Below are 8406 nucleotides of genomic sequence, written 5' to 3'. Positions count from 1 at the left end.
CTCACACGTCCACGCCTCAACACATAAATAATCACACCACTTCCAGGTTTACCGAGCCCGTTAGTGCCTGGCGCAACACAAGCCGCGCTGCAACACTGTTGCTTAATTGTGAATGCAGGCAGTTTGTGAGTCAAACTTAAAATAACTTTTTGCAAAAGAAAAATAAACTGACAGGGATTTTTCCTGAGAGGAAACCTTTAGTTTACTATATGACATGTTTCTTAATAGTGCTAAAGTGTTCAGTGTTCTTTAAATAAACAATGTGGAGTTTTGCATAGTGGGGCATGAAAGAATGCAGGAGTCTCGCTGCCCCTCTCACACATGTCAGCAATTTGGCTGCCTTGTGTATTTTGGATGTTGGAAAAAAAAGGAACATTTCAAAGTAAACGAAAGAAGGAAAGTCTTATCCGCCTGGCAGCTGCGCTCCGGACCAAATTGCTTTCAGCTGATGCGCTGCAGCTCAAACTTGCTTGGGTAATGTCAAGTGATGCATTGCAATACTGAGAAAACAACACAGACAAAAAGTAAATAAGAAGGAAAAGAAATGCTGGAAAGTTTCAGTGCTTATTCAGGAAAAGCCCACAAACCCCCCAACGAGCATGCTCAAGAACATATTTTAATTTGCAGGTTTTTGTTTTTTAATTTAATCTTCATTTAGTCGTGTTGAGCGTCAAACACCAGAGATATTGCATCCGTGTAAACAGTACTTTTGTGTCTGACATTTTAAGCATTTAAGTGACTTGCAGAGTGACATTTAACTGGAAGGATGAATGGGAAACATTTCAATATTTGGATCGCCAACAAACAGTTGAGCACAATTTTTCATTGTCAATAAAACAAAAATCTATTAGCATAGAATAACACAGGAAGAAAGGAATGAAATAAAGATATAACATGTTTAATGATTAGAGCACATTTAAAAAGGGGTAACAGGTGTGAAGCACATTCAATAAATAAACAAACAGATAAAAATCTCTAAAAGAACGCTCAAAAAAAGAAGTCAAAATATGCTGCTTAAGCAAAGCTGAGAAACTCTTCATCTACCTCACACACACATCGCTGTCCTTGACACGATGATGATGATGATGATGATGATGATATAATTTATTTCATACATTACATTGTGTTACAAACATGCACTGAATGCCAGTGCAAACAAACATGTGGGCAAACAAATGAAGGTGCAAATCAAGCATTACGTGAGCTCTGTTTTTCTTTCAGCGTGCAGGCGTTCTTTCACAAATACACAGAAATATTAAATCTTCCAGTACATCAATAAAACCCACAAATCACAAATTCACTGAAAATATACAGTACATTTAGATATTTTCCACACAAACACATGGAATGAACACATTTATGTTTCAAGGCTTCTTTTTTTTTTTTTAGCAAACTAGTGAAGAATTGTTCATGTTCAGGGGAGTTTTTAGTGTGTGTTAAATTCTCAACAGCATTTTATATTTACACCTTGAGGTCATGACATTTCCTCCGCTGCACAACTGTCATCAAACTCCTTCATAAATTGCATTTTCATTTTTCACACACACACACACACACACACACACACACACACACACACACACACACACACACAAACATTTTTCACATGTAATAAAATGCCATGGACATTTTTCTCCTCTATAAGGGCTTCTCTGTTTGGCGTTTCTCTAAGGAAACACCTAACTGAGGTGGTCCAGCACATTATTACATAAGTAGTTCAGAGCACCTTTCGAGACCTGTGGGGAGCAATCATTTATAATAACTTTAACATGCTCTGAGAGGCTATATGGATTTTAGAAGGAATTTATACGCACTAGAAATGAGAGCTTATGTAGTGACAGCAGATATTATAAGAGACAGTTGATATGAAATATGATATGAATATGATTGAATATGTTTGTTATGTAAACTAATTTTAAAAAATGTGATGCTGACGATCAGTCTTAGCGTTCCAATTTTACCCATTTAACTTCAGATGCTATACCGACTTTTGTGGTGACAGAGAGCTTTATTTGTTTTATGTGCAAAACTTTATAAGTATATATAAAGCTGCATAATCACAGTAAATGACATGTTCTGGGTATTACTTACTTAGTTTACTATTTGATAGACAGATAGTCGAGAGCAGGCAGGGAATGAGGGGAGAGAGGTTGGGAATGACATTGAGGACGTTGCATCTTATACCCCTATGCCAGATATTCCAGACTGAGTAATCTATTTTATTTCATCATGTCTTTCAGAGGAAAATACAACATTGTTTTCTCACTGTTGTTAATTTTAGACATGAAGAAATAACTCTGCTGATGTCTGGTTCATCTCAGTATTCCAGCTCTGACAAAATATTTCCCCATCAAGAGTCGCCACCTGCACACCCTTGACTTTTTGAGCAAACACAACACACTACTTTAAACTTGAAAAAAAAAGAAAAGTTTTGGAAACCTTGGTCCCAGCCAACCAAACCAACCAGACTCCAGCTCTGTTGTGTGACAAGACCACAACAGGTTCACTCGCTCTCTCTCTCCCAGCCCCCGGCTCTGTTTACATTCTGCTGGCAGGGGGATCTGGAAGTGTTTGGCTCGGCTCTGCACTCACTGGGAACTATCAGACAATTCACATTTTAAACTATTTTGATATCAGCTCTGTGGAGAGTTGCCGTTTCCCTGAGAACATGACTTGCCTCTGGGCTCTGGGGCCTGTTGCACCACCAGAAGAATAAACAGAGGGAGTGGAAGAGAGAGAGAGAGAGAGAGAGAGAGAGAGAGAGAGAGAGAGAGAGAGAGAGAGAGAGAGAGGGGGCGGGGAAAGACAAGAGAGGGCGATGGGAAGAGAGAGAGAGTAAAAACAAATAAGTTCAAAACCTATAATCACACTCTCTGCTGCAGAAATCTCACGACTGAGGAAGAATCCAGTGTAAGTGTGTAGAAAAAAACCTGGGTTTAACATGAGCGACTAAAGTCTGCATACAGTATTGGCTCCTGGATGGAAATAAAGACACAATAATATAAATAAAAAAAGTACAAAGAGCATATTTGGGTAGGTGAAAATGGTTGAACTGTATTTGCTACAGTGAGCTGCGGGGTCGAGGTTTTCTGATGAGTTCCTGGTTCTTATGTTGAGGTTAAAGGTGCTGGAATTAGAGGGAGAAACCTTCAGCCTGTGTTAATTAGGTGAGTAGTTAAGTTTCACCCTGCTCATGCAGTGCCTGAAGCTGTGTGTGTGTGTGTGTGTGTGTGTGTGTGTGTGTGTGTGTGTGTGTGTGTGCGTGTGTGTGTGTGTGTAAATACAGGGTGGACAAAATAATAGAGATACTGAACAATACAGTAAAACAAACCAGAGTAGGGTTTTGAAGTACTTACTTGTAATATACTTATTTGGATATTTCCATTTTATGCTACTACAGTATATACACTACACTGCAGATGGAAATATTGCACTTTTTTTATGCCACTACATTCATTTCACAGAGCTATAGTTACTAGTTACTTTTTAAGATTTTACATTTTACAAAGTGTGTGTCAGTTTATGAAATGTGATGACTGTTATAGAATAAACCACATTAAATAGTATAAAGCAGTTATAGCTCCAACTCCATCAGCTATTTCTTACATGTTAATGCATCAAAAATAATGATCCAATAATATAATAATAGAAAACTGATAGGTCAGCCTAATGAGTACTTTTACTTTTGATACTTTTTGCTGTTAACACGTCTTTACTTTTACTTAAGTAAACTTTTGAATGATTTTTACTTGTAATTGAGTATTTGCATTGTGTGGTTTTGCTACTTTTACTACTTAAGTAAAGGATCTGAATACTTCTTCCACCACTGGTGATGATAAAAAAAATAAATCATATAGTATAACATAATAATATAATACATATAATATGATCAAAGATCAAATATGATCTCTGACAGGAGCCATTGTACATGATGTGTAATCTTACTTTTAACATTGTATTATGCTTATAATGTTTATGTAGTTTTACTTAAGTACAATTTTGAGTACTTCTTCCACCAGTGGTGTGTGTGTGTGTGTGTGTGTGTGTGTGTGTTTTGACGTGATATGTGGTGTATATGATATACATGACTGTAATTTTGGTGAAATGTGAAACTGAAAGTATGGACCCGTGATGGTAATAAAGTGAACTGACACCCTGATTGACAAATTCCTGACACATTTTTTCCCTTTTCAATATTGCATCATTTTTAAATATTTGACTAACAAACCATGCAGAAACTGGCTTCTTAAATTGCCTCGTGTTTCCCTGGAAGCTCTATTAAAGCTGACACACACACACTGCTAATTGCAAGTCAACTGCATGGCTCACTTGTGTAGCTTGTTTCCTTTTAAATCATGATTTACAGTAGTCGCTATAACCGCCTGTGACAGTCCTGACAAGAAACAAACACTACGAGCTGTTGTATTATAAAGTCTTTGCGCTGTTTTGTCCATCCCTGTCCACATATTGCTAACGCTAAAATGTAACAACCTTCTGGCCAATCAACAGGCTCACCTTCTCCGCTCCAGGTTCGAATGACCTATTAGCCAAATGTGTTTATTCAGTGTTTAGTCACTATTACCCTCAGTATGATCCCTGCACTAAAGGGCTAATGGCTGAAAATTTCCCCCCAGCCCGACTTCACCGTAAAATAATTGATCGCATGTGAGAGCAACTGGCACGCGTTTCCTCTTGTTTTCCTAAAGAGGTGATATCATGCGGTCAGGCTGCTTGTTCGTCACCGAGATAGCGTGATTGCTTCCGGTACTGAGGAAAGAGCAGAAAAGGAGAGATGGATGAGAGGGTGACATGGTTCTCAGTGAGGCGCTGCGGCATTAAATCACACATCAAATCATTTGGTGTTATCGCTCAAAGTCTGCAGCGAGTGCAAAAGATGCAGAACGAAGCCAAAGAAGGAACAGGATTTGTTTTATAAGCTGTGTTTCAAATGCTCTGTCATTATAGCGGCAGGAAATTGTGCTTTATCAAAAACTACACTACACTACACTAAGCAGCTTAATTTTACCTCTAAAACATTATCTTCTGGAGATAAAATTTCAGCTGCAGAGATTTATTGTTTTTTGTTTTTTTTATGAAACATAAAACTAGATGAAGAAATCTGTTTTTAGTTTATGTCCTTTTAAACTTTTCCCCCATTTTTCTTTTCTTCTTTCTGTCTGTGATCTGATAAAATGTTTGTTTCCCTTTAGCCATTTAGACTAAATGGTCAGCTAAAATAAATATTTCTTCATTTTCTTTCTATTGTTATGTCTTTAAAATCTGCTCTGACTACTCAAAAACCAGGACTGGCTCCTCTAGTGGACAATATTGTTTACCTTAAACATTAATAGTGAACAGATCAAAACTGATTTGCACTCTTATATACATTTTGTGTGATAAATCAGATGCAAATCCAGCAGTTTACTTACAGGAGGTTGTGTGTGTGTGTGTGTGTGTGTGTGTGTGTGTGTGTGTATAAACCACCTGGATATTCAGTAATATATTTCTCTCTCTTTTTGATGTTGTGTGCATTTGTGATTATTCATTGTGTGCATCCCATGTAACACTACCCTAAGCTTGATGTGTGTGTGTGTGTGTGTGTGTGTGTGTGTGTGTGTGTGTCCACTATGTGTGTACGAGTGTGCCTATGCTGTGTGTGTGTCTGCATGGAAGTGTGTGTGTGTGTGTGTGTGTCCTATATGTTACATTTACTAACTGCTGCTCTCTCTTTTTCCTGCTTCATTTTGACAAATTTGCGTTTCCAGGAAGCCTCTGAGGTCAGCGCAGCATCTGTTGCTACTTAGGTCCAAGATGCAGTCATGAGCACTTGCACACACACACTCGCACACACACGCACATATGCAGACATGCATGGTGCAGGAGCTGCTTTGTATAAGTTACTGAAGAACTGAGACCCAATCAGACATGAAGGCGTGTTTAAAGTTCCCAAAGTGACTTTAAAGAGGAGTCCAGGTCTAGACCTCCAGATTTAACAGGGAGGTTAAGAGGGTGTATGTGAAGGAAATGGATCATTATTTTAAGGGGTCTAAATTAGAGTTATAAAATAATTTTAGCATTATAGCCTGAAAAACAACACTCCAGTTAAATGCAATAAAACAATGCAATAAGAATTTTAATAAATTCCGACTCTCAGATGTTGTCTCAAAGCTTTCTAATAAAGTCTCTCAAATAAATGTACAATTTCCCCCCGGGGATCAATAAAGTATTTCTGATTCTGATTCTGATTCTGATAAAAGCTCTATGACTTCAAGCTGTCTTATCTTCATCTTAGCTTGTGTGCATGTACAGTATGTGTGTGCTTCTTCTTTATATATCAGACTACTGACATGCAGACAGTTGCTCATCCCTCAGAGCTCCGGCCAAAGCGAACAGTATACCTGGATAGTTACGTCGGCTGCATCAGTCTGGCCAAAGCCGCCCGCTGCATCAGCCCTTCACCCTCGACTGTTTTACTCTGTCAGTTTTCATTCCCTTTCATTCACGTCTCTTCGCCCAAAACCACATTCATGACCAAACATGGCCTGATCCCATCAAAGTGATGCTTCGGAATACTTGAGCGAAAACCCTCAGATACCTCAGCGATACCACAGCGATGGAAGCAGAGAAGAAGAAGAAGAAGCCCATTTTTGCTCTCATAGTTTCTGGAATGGGATCGTGGAGACACCGAGCAGAGAGATGAGAGAAGCCAGACATCATAAAAGATCTGTAAGGAAAAGGATTTCTGTTCTTGGTTTGGTCTGAAGCCACAGGAACTGGGCTTCACAGCCAAGTCCCTGAGCAGAACCGACGTAACCTCAGTGGGTTAAATAGAACCCAGAACCGCAGATCGCAGACCTCTGTCTCGGTATGCAGAGGGGCCTGGATTCCAGTTAAACCTCATGTTTGTTTTTTCACATTTATGTCACGAAAAATTAAAACATGCATACTTAAATTAAGTGATTCTACTCGATAACTCAAACACAAAACAGTATGCAATGCACCATTTTTCATCTGTGGATGAAGAAACAAAGAATACCTCAATCTATATCAATAAAGCAATGTTGTGTTGGCTAGTTAATGGTAATATTCTCATATTTAACAGTGTGGACAAGGGAAGGAAAGCACTGTTTACCTGTGTTCCTATCGTTCTCTGGCTTTCTACTTGGACAAATAATTGATAATGCACTCTGAGGAATTCTAATGTCTAATGTAAATAATCGATGTGCACTGATTGAGAATAGTGTTTAAACTGTCGACCAGAGCCAATCATAAAGAGTCCTCATAGATCGTTTTAAAGGAATTCTGGTGATGTTCTGACCACCACTGATAACCACAGTCAATAAAATACACAAGTGTAGTCGTGGTTTTATGGAGGATTATGTGCCGGACTATTTCTTGAACAGGCTCAGATTATTGTTTTTACACTTCAGTTTTTGTATGGATTAAACAAATTGAATATAATGTGTTAATCAGTCAGCTTTAAAGGTGCTGGTGGGTGGATTTTTGAGCTTTAGACAGAGCCAAGCTAGTTGTTTCCCCTGTTTCTAGTTGTTATGCTGAGCTAAGCTAACGGGCTGCGGGCTGTAGCTTTATATTTAATGGACAGAGAGTGGTATCAATCGTCTCATCCAACTCTCGGCAAGAGAGCAAATAAGTACACTACCCAAAATGTTGAACTATTACTTTAAATCATGGCATTTGTTTTCCTTATTCAAACAAACAGGCAAAACAGCGTCTTTTCACCAGCCTCCATGTTAGAATTCAACCTTTTTAGTTGCACTGCTTCACTGAGCTGTGAGTGTTGCTGAGCTGCGCAGAGGGGACATGTTAGGATGTTAAGATGCTGCCCCGCAGGGTGACGGACTCTCTGTGGCCCTGCCGTGTTAACAGGACAGACCTGTTAGAGGAGCGAGGACCACCCCAACGCAGCTTCCCTCAACAAAACTCAACCAGATGTGTAATGAAGGCCGGTGTATGCGTGAGGACGGTGTGTGTGTATGTGTGAGCGTAATCATTCTCACCTGTGTTGCCGTGTGTGCTGATTCAACCCCCTGTGTGGAGGCTAATCGATGCAACCCTGTTAGGTTCGGCCGAGCAGTTTCTGCCTGTCTCCTTTTCTTTCTCTCTCCCCCCACTTTGTCTCTCTCCCTCCCAGTCACAATTCTGCAGATCTTACATCACCTCACCCTCCGCTTTTCTTTGTGTCGTGTCCAACATTTTCTTTTTCTATTTGCTGTGTTTTAGGTTCTCTTCCCCCTCAGGGTTTACATGCTGAATTAATTTTCATATTCCCTTTCCATAATTCCACTTTCTCCCAAAATCCTCCTCAACTGACAGCCCTCCTCCCCCCTTCACCTCCTGTACCTCCCCTCCACCTCCTCCCCCCCTTCATCCCCTCATCCCTAC

The sequence above is a fragment of the Enoplosus armatus genome, chromosome 18 (assembly GCF_043641665.1).
Source record: "Enoplosus armatus isolate fEnoArm2 chromosome 18, fEnoArm2.hap1, whole genome shotgun sequence".
Taxonomy (NCBI): domain Eukaryota; kingdom Metazoa; phylum Chordata; class Actinopteri; order Centrarchiformes; family Enoplosidae; genus Enoplosus; species Enoplosus armatus.
This window is presented reverse-complemented; position numbering follows the sequence as displayed.